The following is a 14298-nucleotide window of genomic DNA, read 5'->3' as shown; positions in this document are numbered from 1 at the left end:
CAAGTGAACCATTCATCACAGGAACGCAAAGTGAACAGGAGGCACTTTCATATGAAGCATCCTGAGGACTTATGTCTCCTCATTTGGACTGTAAAAATTTAGCTAAAATGAGGCATATGTCTCATACAATGTGAAAGTGAGAATTTTTGAGTCACAAATACAGATCACTAATGAATATTATTTAATGATGATTGTCATAGGAGTCTGAATTCCTATTGTGTGACAATTGCATATCTATATTATCAGTATTAGACTTACCCGGTTGCTCAGTCAGTAAAGAGTCCATTTGCAATGCAAGAGACCAGGGTTCAATCCCTGGGTCAGGAAGATTTCCTGGAGAAAGAAATGGCAACCCACTCCAATATTCTTGCCTGGAAATTCCATGGACAGAGGAACCACCTGGAAGGCTATAGTTCATGGGGTCACAAAGAGTTGGACACGACTGAGTGACTAAACCACCACCATTATCAGTATTAGACCTTTCTTTGAATCTTTTTGGAGTCTTTGGGAAAATCACATAAGGTTTACTTTTAAAGTACTTTTAAAGTTTATTTCATGAATGAAATATTAGAGAAGACATAGGATATCCTCAACAGAAGCAGATGATATTAAGAAGAGGTAGCAGGAATACACAGAAGAACTATACAAAAAAGTCTCAATAACCTGGATAACCAGGATGGTATGATCACTCACCTAGAGCCAGACAACCTGGAATGCAGTCAAGTGGGCCTTAGGAAGCATCACTGTGAACAAAGCTAGTGAAGGTGATGGAATTCCAGCTGAGCTATTTCAAATCCTAAAAGATGCCACTGCTAAAGTGCTGCACTCAATATGCCAACAAATTTGGAAAACATAGCAGTATCCACAGGACTGGAAAAGGTCAGTTTTCATTCCAATCCCAAAGAAGGGCAATGACAAAGAAGGTTCAAACTACTGCACAATTACATTCATTTCACATGCTAGCAAGGTCATGCTCGAAATCCTTCAAGCCAGGCTTCAATAGTACATGAACCGAGAACTTGCAGATGTTCAAGTTGGATTTAGAAAAGGCAGAGGAACCAGAGATCAAATTGCCAACATCTGCTGGATCTTAGAAAAAGCAAAAGAATTCCAGAGAAACATCTACTTCTGCTTCACTGACTATGCTAACGCCATTGAGTTTGTGGATCACAACAAACTGTGGAAAATTCTTAAAGAGATGGAAATACCAGACCACTTTACCTGCCTTCTGAGAAACCTGTATGCAGGTCAAGAAGCAATAATTAGAGCCAGACACCAGACATAGAGCAACGAACTGGTTCCAAATTGGGAAAGGAGTATGTCAAGGCTATATATTGTCACACTGCTTATTTAACTTACATGAAGAATACATTATGCAAAATGCCAGACAGGATGAAGCTCAAGCTGGAATTAAGATTGCCAGGGGAAATATAAATAACCTCAGATATTCAGATGACACCTGGTGGCTTCCCTGGTGGCTCAGATGGTAAAGAATCTGCCTGCAGTGTTGGAGACCCGAGTTCAATCCCTGGGTCAGGAAGATCAGATCCCCTGGAGAAGGGAATGGCAACCCACTCCAGTATTCTTGCCTGAAGAATTCCATGGACAAAGGAGCCTGGAAGGCTACAGTCCATGAGGTCGCAGAGAGGCGGACATGACTGAGCAACTAACATGCACACATATATGGCAGGAAGTAAAGAGGAACTAAAGAAGCTCCTTATGATGAAGGTGAAAGAGGAGAGTGAAAAAGCAGGCTTAAAACTCAACATTCACCCAGGTTGGATGCATGAGACAAGTGCTCGGGCCTGGTGCACTGGGAAGACCCAGAGGGATCAGGTAGAGAGGGAGGGGGGAGGGGGGATCGGGATGGGGAATACTTGTAAATCCATGGCTGATTCATGTCAATGTATGACAAAACCCACTACAATATTGTAAAGTAATTAGCCTCCAACTAATAAAAATAAATGGGAAAAAAAAAACTCAACATTCAGAAAATTAAGATCATGGCATCTGGTCCCATCACTTCATGGCAAATAGATGGGGAAAAAATGGAAATAGTAATAGATTTTATTTTCTTGGGCTCCAAAATCACTGCAGACAGTAACTGCAGCCATGAAATTAAAAGATGTTTGCTCCTTGGAAGAAAAGCTATGACAAACCTAGACAGTATATTAAAAAGTAGACATCACTTTGCCTACAAAGGTTCTATAAAGTCAAAGCTATGGTTTTTCCAATAGTCATGTATAGATGTGAGAGTTGGACCATAAAGAAGGCTGAATGCTGAAGGATTGATGTTTGAAATCTAGTGCTGGAGAAGATTCTTGAGAGTCCCTTTGACAACAAGGAGGTCAAACTAGTCAATCCTAAAGGAAATCAACCCTGAATATTCATTGGAAGAACTGATGCTGAAGCTGAAACTCAAATATTTTGGCCATCTGACGCAAAGAGCTGACTCATTGGAAAAGACCCTGATGCTGGGGAAGACTGAGGGCAGGAGGAGAAGGGGATGACAGAGGATGAAATGGTTGAATGGCATCACTGATTCGATGGATATGAGTTTGAGCAAACACTGGGAGATTGTGAAGGACAGGGAAGCCTGGTGTGCTGCAGTCGATGAGGTCACAAAGAATCAGACACAACTGAGTGACTAAACAACAACAACAAGGATATCCTCAAACTTCTGTTAATGTTGTTTTCATCACTGGTATTAATTTTTAATTTGAGTTATTTTTGTTAGACATTTCTAAGATGGAAGTTGTTACAGGCTGAATTGTGTAATCCCAAAATACGTATGTAGAAGACCAAACCCCCAGGACCGGAGAATGTGACTATGTTTGAAGACAGTGCCTTTAAAGTTAAAGTAAAATGAGGTAATATGGGAGGGCACTAATTCATATGACTGTTATCCTTATAAGGAGATTATGACATACACACACAGGCAAAAGACCACGAAGACACAAGAAGACTGCCATCTGTTAGCCAAAGACAGTGATCCTCAGAAGAAACCAACTCTGACAATACCTTGATCTTGGACTTCTAACTTCCAGAACTGCGGGGAAATGAATTTCTATTGTTTAAGGCACCCAGCCTAGATGGTACATTGTTATGGAAGCCCTAGCATACTAACACAGAATTCTTTATAGTTTCACAAAAGGAATAGAGAGTGCTCTCAAAACTTTTTAATCATCCTTTCACAGTAAATATTTAACTCATCTAAAAACTATTTGGCATCTGGTATAAGTTTCTCATTTAGAAAAAAATAACTTTCTATTAAGAAAAGATGTTCATTGATGATAGATTAGAAAATATACATAAGCAAAATGAAGAAAATAAAAATCCATCAACTAATATTATGATTTATCACCAATGATTTATCCTTGCAGATAGATACATATATATATATATATATATGTATATAGGGTTGGCCAAAAAATTTGTCACGTTTTTCCATTAAAAAAACCAATAGTGATGGTTCAACCCAATAGTAATGGTTCAAAATATTCTAATGGAGCATGGACTTTTCCCACACATCATCAGTGTGACTTTGGGCAAGTTTGGGCAAATTGGAAGCTTCATGAGCTTCCATTTTCTCATCTATGAAACGGAGATCATACGACCTGTCTTCCCAGGGATTTGTCAGTTGTATACAGTAACAAACGGCATGTAAGCACTGAAAGTGCCTGGCACATAGTAAGCAAACAATGAATATATATGAAGCAAACTTTATATATATAAAGTATGTATAGCCTGCTTCCCAGGTAGCCCAGTGGTAAAGAATCCCATGGACAGAGAAGCCTGGCAGGCTACAGTCCATAGGGTCACAAGAGTCAGACATGACTGAGCAACTGAACAGCAACAAACTTTATACAGCCTGTATTTTACCACAACAGATCAACCTGCACACGCTATTTTGCAGCTTGGTTTTTTTTTTTTTTTTTTTGGTGCATGGTATAGTTTCATTGCTAGCTATTTATGAAGTGCTGTTTCTGGGTATTTAAGCTCCCCACACATAAGAATATTGTTTTCTGGTTTTATGGTATTTTCATTTGAATAGCATTTCTTCAGGCCTCTTGGTATAGAATTTCCTGCCATTTTCAGACTCTGGGTTCTTTTAGCAGCCTCCTCATGTTTAGGAAAACTTCCAAAAGCACAGTCGGGGATTGAGAACTCGTTCACATTTGAGCTGGTGTCAGCTGCTAAGAAAAAACAGAACTGTTCCTGCTGACTCGGCACCGCAGCTGCCAGACGCCCGGGTTAGCTTGCCAAAGGGAAACAAAACAGAATGGCGAAATGAAATGCTTCGGAGACCACGAAATGGCGGGAGAAGGATGGGGGCTTGCTCCTCTGCTGCTCTTAGCAGTGGTCCTGAGGATCAGATGCCTCCCGGCCCACATATCTAAGCCAGAGCCAGGCCACCCCAGGGTGCAACCAACCTATAGCCTACAGGAGGGGACCCCAGCCGGGCTGCCAAGGGTACCAGAAGTAACCTCCTTCACCTGAAGGCCTGTTCACTGAGGTTCTTAAAATGCAGAAAGTCACAACAGTATTTAAACCCAAAGTTAAGATGAATGAGTTTCAAGCCCTTCCCTAAAGCAGGTTTTGGTGGGGGACAGTTTGAGACAACACACAGCATGTGGGGATAAGAAAGATACCAGCTCCAAGAAGGGGAGGCTGGAGGCTGAAGTCAAGTCTTGTTTATCTCCAGCCGTGCAAGGGCCAGTGGAACCTGGGCAGGGTGATGGGCTGGTAGCATAGGTACTCCAGGTCTCTCACAAATACCCTGCAGCTGTCATAAGGAAAGGGCTTCCCTGGCGGCTCAGATGGTAAACAACCTGCCCACAATGCGGGAGACTTGGGTTTGATCCCTGCATCGGGGAAAATCCCCTGGAGAAAGGAATGGCTACCCCCTCCAGTATCCTTGCCTGGGAAATCCCATGTAGCCTGGAGGGCTACAGTCCATGGGGTCACAAAGAGTCGGGCACAACTGAGCAACTTAGCCTTTCACTTTCATCATGAGGAAAAAACTATATCCTAAACCAGCATCAGAATATTTCTTATGGATGACCAAGCCAAGGCTGCCTCCATAGAGAAAAGAACTGCTTTTATCCAAGTGGCACTTTACAGAGCAGCCTCGGGCTCTACAGAAAACAGGGAGGGAGGGTGGTGAGCTCCCCTCTGTAGGCAGCAGTTCTTTCTTCCAGGAGTTCCATCATCACATCAAGTCAATTCAACATATATTTGCCAGGCGCCCACTGTGAGCAGAACATTGCATTAAGGTAGATGGGCCTGATGAAGCCTACTCCAGCTTTGCCAGGCGTCCACTGTGAGCAGGACATTGCATTAACGTAGATGGACCCCATGAAAGCTGCTCTAGGGAGCTGGAGCTGGTTTGTGCAGCAGTTTTGGCACTAGAGGCTGTAAGGAAGCCAGCAACAGGGAGACTGGGGGAGGAACCCACCCCGCAACGTTCTCCAAGGTCAACTGCTGTGTCCCCTGCACTGAACAGAAGGATGATCACAATACCACCCACTGAGGCCTTCCTGACAACCAGCTTTTCTAAAGACAAAGTGAGAATCTCTCTAATCAAGATAAACAATTTAGCATGGATCTTAGAATCACCCCTGAAAAACACATGTGACTTTAGTTCATAAGAGAGAGACTTTGTGGAATAGCATGTTCAGGATTATGTGCCAATGGCTATATATATTTTAATGCTTTTTTCCCTTGCTGGTTTTTCTACCAGTTTGGAAGCACAGAAGGTGGTCAATATAAACTTTATGCTATAAAGATGGCCTCAGTAGAACCCCTAAAATGACACAATTCCCAGAGTCTTATTTCACAACTAAGCAATTGCATCAATATTTTAGGATGTCTGAAGATATGGTTCTTCATTTCTTCATATGAAAAGTGTGCATTATCCTGACCAGATGAGTCACAATGCTCCCAAACCTACAGTCACCTGCCAAAGGAAATTGCCACTGACAGCCCTGCAGAGGAAAACTGCTCCAGGACATTGTCCCAGCTCTGGCAGCACATTACAATCCCTGGGGAGCTTTGAAAAATGTCACTATCCAGGCTCAACCCCACAGATTCTAATTTCAAGGCTCTGGTTAATCCTGGAAAGTGAAGTGAAGTCACTCAGTCATGTCCGACTCTTTGCGACCCCGTGGACTGTAGCCCACCAGGCTCCTCTGTCCATGGGATTCTCCAGGCAAGAATACTGGAGTGGGTTGCCATTTCCTTCTCCAATATGGGGTCTAATTTTTAAAGTCATCATAGATGATTAGTTTGCAACCTGAGTTGAGAAGCACTGCTGCAGACCATTCCATATGCCGGAGAGGCCAAGCATGACTCCACCCTTTTTCCCCTACATGCAATCAATGGGACCAGTGTGGAACTCCTGGCCCAAGGACAGCCAAGACCTAAGTCGGCCTGGGTCTTTTGAGGTGGCCTGTGTTAGGATCCCCAAGACAATCCCTATATTCAGAAATTTGCTACAGGCACTCATGGGACTCAACATATAGTTAAACTCATGGTTAAGATCCATTACAGGGACTTCCCTGCCAGTCCAGTGGTTAAGACTTCACCTTCCAATGCAGAGGGTGTGAGTTCGATCCCTGATGGGGGAGCTAAGATCCCACATGTCTTGGGGCCAAAAAAACAAAATATAAAACAGAAGTAATGTAACAAATTCAATAAAGACTTTAAAAATGGTCCACACCAAAAAATCTTTTAAAAAATATCTATTGCAGTGATGGAGGAAAGATACACAGTCAGATCCTAATGGAAAAAGACAGGCAGAATCTAGAGAAATCCATGCACAGGCTTCCTGTGCTCTCTTCCTATGAAGAATACCCTTGAATACATTACTTTCTCCAGGAATGAAAAATGCAGTCATATGTGCAATGATTCTGTCCAGTAAAGCCTACTAGAAACAAATCAAACTTTTATTTTTCTTGGGGGCTGCCCACACCTGCACTCTCTGCCTAGCATGCATCAGAATTCCAGACTCCCAGAAAGCAAGCAGATGCTCAGCATAAATATCCTTGCTTGCACAAACAAGGTGCAGAGAACTCCCTTATCAGTTTTGAGAATGACAGAAACACCCTGACACCAGCCAAAGGCCAGTCTTGCAAGCTGGCCCCTTCTAAAGATAGCAGTCTCAGGCCTGACTACAGTGACTTTTCTGCACACAGTCCCAAACAGAAGATGATGACTGTCAGATAGATGGGTAAATTCTGCCTCAGGAATTTGACTTGGGAAACGAGAACAGCCTCAGGAAGTTGTTCTGAGAGGAGAAGCGACCACACAAAGAGAAGCAAAGATAAGAACATGACTGAGTCACATGATGGCAATGCTCCAGTAAAGAGAACAAACTCCAGTGCTGAGGGTTCAGCAAGGCATTTCAACTATTAGGTCTCTATCAGTTCTTCTGCTTCCCAATCCTGTTGTTGTTCTTTCCCTGAGACCCTATCACCCCAGCCATTCCTGATTTTCCATGAATTTTTGTGGAGCCGCTTTATAAGTTTATCCTCCATTTAGGTAGTTTATCCTTGCTATAAACCCCAATCACTCAGCCACGGTATGTCTCTTAGTTAAAAGAGCTAACAAGCCCACTCATCACATAATACTGAGCCAGGATCAACTCAGAAGCAGGCAGAGAAAGAGCAACCAACAACCTCAAAAAAAAAAAAAGGAAAAAAGGCATGTGGACTAGTCACCCAGAATAGACTTCACAGAGCCAATTATTCTTAGCCACAGGCCACCTTTCACATCAAATGGACTTTGAGATGAATGGGACTTTGAAGAAATAACTGCAAAGTTTTGGTCACAGAGACCATGAAGATTTGGCCTTCATGTTCCCAGACAGAATACAAAACAACAGATGGAGAATTGTGGAAAAGTTCCCAGCTTTATGAAACTCATCCAGTTATAACGTGGTCTCACTCATGTAGCAGAACCTATCTAAGGACTTCAAAATCTTTCTGGGCTCCCTCGGTGGCTCAGACGGTAAAGAATCTGGCAGTAATGCAGGAGACTTGGGTTCGATTCCTGGGTCAGGAAGATCCCCTGAAGAAGGGAATGGCTACCCACTTCAGTATTCTTGCCTGGAGAATTCCATGGACAGAGGGGCCTGGCGGGCTCTAGTCCATGGGGTCGCAGAGTCAGACATGACTGAGCGACTAACACATTTTCACAAAATCTTCCTAAGCAGTGAAATAATCACAAAACTATTCAGTTCAGGTGCTGTGAAATTCAAGATTTTGGCTGGAAGGATTAAGACTGTCCTCTATCAAAAGGCTTTCCTGGTGGCTCAGTTGGTAAAGAGTCGGCCTGCAATGCGGGAGACCTGAGTTCGATCCCTGGGTTGGGAAGATCTCCTGGAGCAGGAAATGGCAACCCACTCCAGTATTCTTGCCTGGAGAATTCCATGGACAGAGGAGCCTGGTGGGCTAGAGTCCATGGGTCACAAAGAGTTGGACACAACTAAGTGACTAACTTTTTCTATCAAAAGATCACGAGTTTATGCCTCTACATTGTACAATCCATCTTTCCAGTGCTACTTTCTATCACCGTTACATATGCTTCCTATTACAGTGGTTGTTGTTTCAAATAAATAGGAGAATCTTAGAACTGGAAGAGATATCACCAATAAATCCTCTGGTTTCAAAGATGAGAAGCTATAGGTCCAGCAAGATTTATAGGCTTATCCACAGTCTCACAGCTGGCTTGAACCAGAGCAGAAGTAGAACTCTAGTTTCCCAACTCCAGGCTAATTTATTGCCATTGTGGGCTCTACATGTTTGTCTTTTCCTGTGCAATAGAATTAAGGTTCCAAAACTATGGATAACTTCTGACTATTTTTGTAGCTTTTTTTTCTTTCCAAAGTATGTTATCATTCCCAGAAAACATTAACATTCACAAGGCTGTGGATTTGTGATTGTGCAATAAGTAAATAATACATCGCTCTCAAATGTGCTAATCTTTGCAGACTAAGATCACATGTTCGTAAATAACAGGAAGCTACATTCAAAATATGTACTTTTGAGGTCTCTAAGAAGGAGTCAGCACAATGTTTTTTTGCTATAGTTACACTGAAAAGAGAATTTAACCTTTGCTTGTTTACTTTTAAAGCTATGTCACATGACATTATTCAGTTCAAAAAAGGTAATTGTTACCTGTATAGCAACTTTAGTCAGAAGTTAGGCATCAGTTCATCTATCAGTAATCAATGAAAAAGAACTTATTAACCATTACAAAATCCCCACTGTTAACCATTATTAGAACTCAGCTCTTCCAGGGTTAGGTGTGGGGGAGGGAGGCAAAGTTATATGAGCTCAGATGCTCTCAGAGCATTTAATGGGCAGAAGGCAAAACAGAAAGATATTAAAAATGCACAGAAAGATAATAAGAACGATAAGCACTAAATCATACAATGTATCTTACAATAATACCCCAAGAACTCAAAGATAAGAGAGAATAACAGAGACAGGAAGGGTCCAATTAATATTTTTCTGATTGGGCATTTGTGATTGGAGTTGATTAGAATACAGCATTTTTGCTGAGGCATAGTAGGAAGGCAAGACAACTTTGAAATCAACCTGATTTTTATTTCTATTTTTTTCATCCTTATAATGAGCATTTATTGAGCACGTATTTATGTGCCTGACATTTTGCCAGCCATTGCAAAGGATACAACCACAGAAGCACTGCTTAAATTCTCAAGGCCTCAGGTTACTTATCAATGAAATATGAAACATGGATCAGGTAATATTAGGTCCTTTCTACTTCTTTCTATTGGTCTAACATCTCCATGATGAAAAAGGAATTCCTGAGAAGTTCAGGAATATGAAATGACAAAATTTGTGTGCATGGAATATTTAAGTAGGAATATACAGTACCTAATTTTCAAGGGTTCTGAAGTTTTTTGTCCTCCTAATACACAGTCAACCCACTCCAGTACTCTTGCCTGGAAAATCCCATGGATGGAAGAGCCTGGTAGGCTACAGTCCGTGGGGTCGCAGAGTCAGACACAACTGAGCGACTTCATCTTCAATACACAGTCAAAGCTTTGGTTTTTCCAGTAGTGTTTAATGGATGTGAGAGTTGGACTATAAAGAAAGCTGAGCACCGAAAAATTGATGTTTTTGAACTGTGGTGTTGGAGAAAACTCTTGAGAGTCCCCTGGACTGCAAAGAGATCCAACCAGTCCATCCTAAAGGAAATCAGTCCTGAATATTCATTGGAAGGACTGATGCTGAAGTTGAAACTCCAATTCTTTGGCCACCTGATGTGAAGAACTGACTCATTTGAAAAGACCCTGATGCTGGGAATGATTGAAGGCGGGAGGATAAGGGGATGACAAAGGAGGAGATGGTTGGATGGCATCACCAACTCAACGGACATGAGTTTGAGTAAGCTCCAAGAGTTCGTAATGGACAGGGAAACCTGGCATACTGCAGTCCATGGGGTCACAAAGAGTCAGACACAACTGGGTAACTGAACTGAACTGAACTGAATACACAGGAAGGTTATAACATATTTCTTTCAGTGGCTCAGTCAGGACACTTGAAGAGCATGCCCCATAGAGAGGAGAATCAAGATGACAGTAAAGGAATATACAGGTTTGAAAAGCTCTCCCAGGTGATTTAGACGTGAACTCTTCCTAGGGGGGCCAGTGGTTCAATGACCATGTGTCTGACTATAGATCAGAACATCTCAGACATGAGCCTCTCTTCCTCAGAGAGGCTCTGCCACCTCTTTGCTCCAGAAAAATCACTGGATTAAATGTTCAAATGAATGGAATAGTTGAAGGAGGGCCTAACAAACAGAAATGGTAAAGAATAAAATCTTTCATTCAAGATAAATTCAAATACCTACTGTGTTCGAGTCATTGTGCTAGGTGCTAACAATTAAAAATACAAAACATGAGATTTCCCTGGTGGTCCAGTGGTTAAGAATCCACTTGCCAATGCAGGGGATGTGGGTTTGGTCGCTGGTCGGGGAAAATTCCACATGCCTCAGGGCAACTAAGTCTTAGAGCAACAACTACTGAGCCCATGCACCTCAACTAGAGAGGAGATTGAGAGCTGCAAGGAGGATCCTGTGTGCCACAACTAAGACCCGATGCAGCCAAAAATAAATACATAAAAAAATACAAATACAAAAGTTAAGCAAACCAGAGACCCAGCCCTTAAGGGACTTAAAGCATTATAGTCTAGGTCAACTACAGGGCACTATAGACTACAAATATCAGAAAACCTGGCAGGCTTAAATACTGAGAACTCTGATGATGTAATTGGAATCCTGAAAGTAGCACAGGCAGCTTAATCTAGTGGCTCCGATTAGTTGGTTTCAAGGAACTTTGGCTTCAAGTCCCAACTTCCCATTTACTAGGAATATGACTCAGACACATTGTTCAATTTCTCTAAATCTCAAGTTCAGCGTCTGTAGAATAGGAATAATAATTGTTCTTACTTCACTGTGTTGTTATGAAGATTAAATGGGACACTGGTATGAAGCACTTAGCCCGATGCCTAGCAAAAAGCAAGGGCTCAGTATAGTTATTATCGTCATAATTAAAGTGACTGATTACATGCAAAAGTAAGATTTTTTAAAATGCAGAATTTTTTTTATTATTATTTTTAACTGAAGTGTAATTGCTTTACAATGCTGTGCTGGTTTCTGCCGTACAACAATATGAATCAGTCGTAAGTATACATATTACGTCCCCTCCTCCTTGAGCCTCCCTCCCACCCCACTACCATCCCACCCCTCTATGTCGTCACAGCACCAGGCTGAGCTCCCTATGTTATAGAGCGACCCACAGCTAAGTTTGTGAAAAAAGACAAAAAGTTGGTTGAAAAGTGATTTGGGAAGGATAATTTGCAGAATGTAGCAGAAAGCCTTTCAGAGAAAGGAAGATAAAAGGGTGATAACTGGAGGGAGATCTCAGGGTACAGAGAGCACTTGTTGTTCCAGAAGAAAAGAACCGTGGATATTATTATAGTATTCCAGGTGGCACTGAGTAGAGGTGAAAAAGTTGAAAATACTAGAGAAAAAGAGAATTTTGAAAATTGCAGAGGAGATGGACACTGAACACAGGTGTAGGAATTTGCCTTGAGCAAATGATATGATGACAATTTTTTAATTGTCATCTGCTAGATACTTATCTTCACTGAGGACCTCTGTTTAAGTTTAAAACTGAGGTTTGAAAATTGTTAACTAACATCTAGTAATCAGTTCAGTTCAATCGCTCAGTCATGTCCGACTCTTTGCGACCCCATGAACCGCAGCACACCAGGCCTCCCTGTCCATCACCAACTCCCAGAGTTTACTCAAACTCATGTCCATTGAGTCAGTGATGCCATGCAACCATGTCATCCTCTGTCATCCCCTTCTCCTCCTGCCCTCAATCTTTCCCAGCATCAGGGTCTTTTCCAATGAGTCAGCTCTTTGCATCAGGTGGCCAAAGTATTGGAGTTACAGCTTCAAAATCAGTCCTGCCAATGAACACCCAGGACTGATCTCCTTTAGGATGGACTGGTTGGATCTCCTTGCAATCCAAGGGACTCTCAAGAGTCTTCTCCAACACCATAGTTCAAAAGCATCAATTCTTCAGCACTCAGATTTCTTTATAGTCCAACTCTCACATCCATACATGATCATTGGAAAAACCATAGCCTTGACTAGACGGACCTTTGTTGGCAAAGTAGTATTTCTGCTTTTTAATATGTTGTCTACGTTGGTCATAACTTTCCTTCCAAGGAGTAAGTGTCTTTTAATTTCATGGCTGCAATCACCATCTGCAGTGATTTTGGAGCCCCCCAAAATAAAGCCAGCTACTGTTTCCACTGTTTCCCCATCTATTTGCCATGAAGTGATGGGACTGGATGCCATGATCTTAGTTTTCTGAATGTTGAGCTTTAAGCCAACCTTTTCACTCTTCTCTTTCACTTTCATCAAGAGGTTTTTTAGTTCCTCTTCACTTTCTGCCATAAGGGTGGTGTCATCTGCAAATCTGAGGTTATTGATATTCCTCCCAGCAATCTTGATTCCAGCTTGTGCTTCCTCCAGCCCAGCGTTTCTCATGATGTACTCTGCATATAAGTTAAATAAGCAGGGTGACAATATACAGCCTTGACATACTCCTTTTCCTATTTGGAACCAGTCTGTTGTTCCATGTCTAGTTCTAACTGTTGCTTCCTGACCTGCATACACCTAGTAATAATGGAACACAAATATGAACTTGATTTTCACACCAAAACCTGTGTCTTGAAATGAAAAGAGGTGCATATGTTAATACATCTGTAGTTTGGGGTAGGAATTAATGGGAGTCAGTACTTGATAAAATCCATATTCTCCAGGAAGTATGCAAAATTAACTACTGAAGTAGAGGAGTTGAGACAATGTCTAGAAATCACAAAGGAAGGAACAGAGGATTGGGGGGGAGAGGCAATAGACAATAAGAATTTTCCAGAATCAATGAAAGACTTAAATGTTCAGATTTAAGAATCAAAATAAATACTAAGCTAAACTAGTAAAAATCCACACTTAGATTCATCCAAGTAAAATTGCATAATACCAGTGATAAGAAAATTTTAGTATTCAGAACAACAACAACAAAAATAGATGGCCTACAAAGTAACAATTAGACTAAAGCAGACTTCTCAACAGGAAAAAACAAAGACCACAAGATAACAGAAAGTGCTGAGGAAAAATATCTGCCAATATCATTCAAGAGGATGGATAAAACAAAGTGTGTGTTTCAAACAGCCCCTGAAAGAACTACTAAAGAAACTTTAGAAAAAAGTTTCTAAAGTACTTTAGAAAAAAACAATTTAATAGAAAAGAAACATGTAGAGATCAAAAACCAGTATGGATCAATAACTTGGTAAGTACTTTGGGAAATACTCATTCACTATCTGAAGTAAAGGTCATAATAATGACTACTGAAGTGAGGAATTCAAATGAAGTAAAACTAAGATATTTAAAAAATAGGAAATAGAGAAGGTGATTTAAATTACAGAATTCTAAAGTCATTATTTTGCTCAGAAATAGGGTAGACATATCAATTTTGGCTTTTTAGAGTATTTTTTAAATGTAAGAGTAATTGCTATAAAATTACAATCTCTAATTTCAAAGGGAGAGAACTTCAAAATCATGCTTTTAGAGTAAACATAGGAGTGGTTGTGACTAATTGTAGGTGTAAGTAATTTCTATAGAGAAAAGAAAGGATCTAAAGGAAATATGACAAAATGTTAGTATTTGTTAGTATCTATTATTTTCTGTATTTTT

Source organism: Cervus elaphus, chromosome 25 (assembly GCF_910594005.1).
Source record: "Cervus elaphus chromosome 25, mCerEla1.1, whole genome shotgun sequence".
Classification (NCBI taxonomy): Eukaryota; Metazoa; Chordata; class Mammalia; order Artiodactyla; family Cervidae; genus Cervus; species Cervus elaphus.
Note: the sequence above shows the minus strand (reverse complement) of the source record.